The sequence below is a fragment of the Triticum dicoccoides genome, chromosome 5B (genome assembly GCF_002162155.2).
Source record: "Triticum dicoccoides isolate Atlit2015 ecotype Zavitan chromosome 5B, WEW_v2.0, whole genome shotgun sequence".
Lineage (NCBI taxonomy): Eukaryota > Viridiplantae > Streptophyta > Magnoliopsida > Poales > Poaceae > Triticum > Triticum dicoccoides.
In genome coordinates this window covers 302871144-302871711 of record NC_041389.1, presented here as the reverse complement: position 1 = coordinate 302871711, position 568 = coordinate 302871144, and positions in this window count along the sequence as shown.

The window sequence follows — 568 nt, the reverse complement described above, 5'->3', positions numbered from 1 at the left end:
GCCTCGCCGGTGAGCTCGCCCCGGCCGCCAATGTCCACACACACACACAGTACTACACACACACACACACACACACACACACACTACACACATTAGTTTGTTTGTTATAAATTTTTCTGTTTTTTAGTTATAGAAATGTTAGAAATTATTCTGTTTTTTAGTTATATAAATATTAGAAATGTTAGTTTTATAAAAATGTTATAAATGTTTTCTGTTTTTTCGTTATAGAAATATTTATAGAAATGTTAGCAATTTTTCTGTTTTTTAATTATATAAATATTAGAATTGTTATGGAAATGTTAGTTATATAATCATGAAATTTTAGAATTAGTTTTAGTTAGATGAATTAGATTAATGTCAAATTGTTAGAATTTGCATATATATAGAATTTTAGTTATCACAATCCAATCATTTAAAAAATGTTACTTTTTGCGAGCATATAGTATTTGTTCTCGACGATATACCCGGCCCGCATCCTCGCCGTCGACACGTTCGCGATGATGTCATGCTTCAGGGGACCCATGTGCGAGATTGGGCTCCGCTGGGCTGGCACTGGGAGGTGCTACCT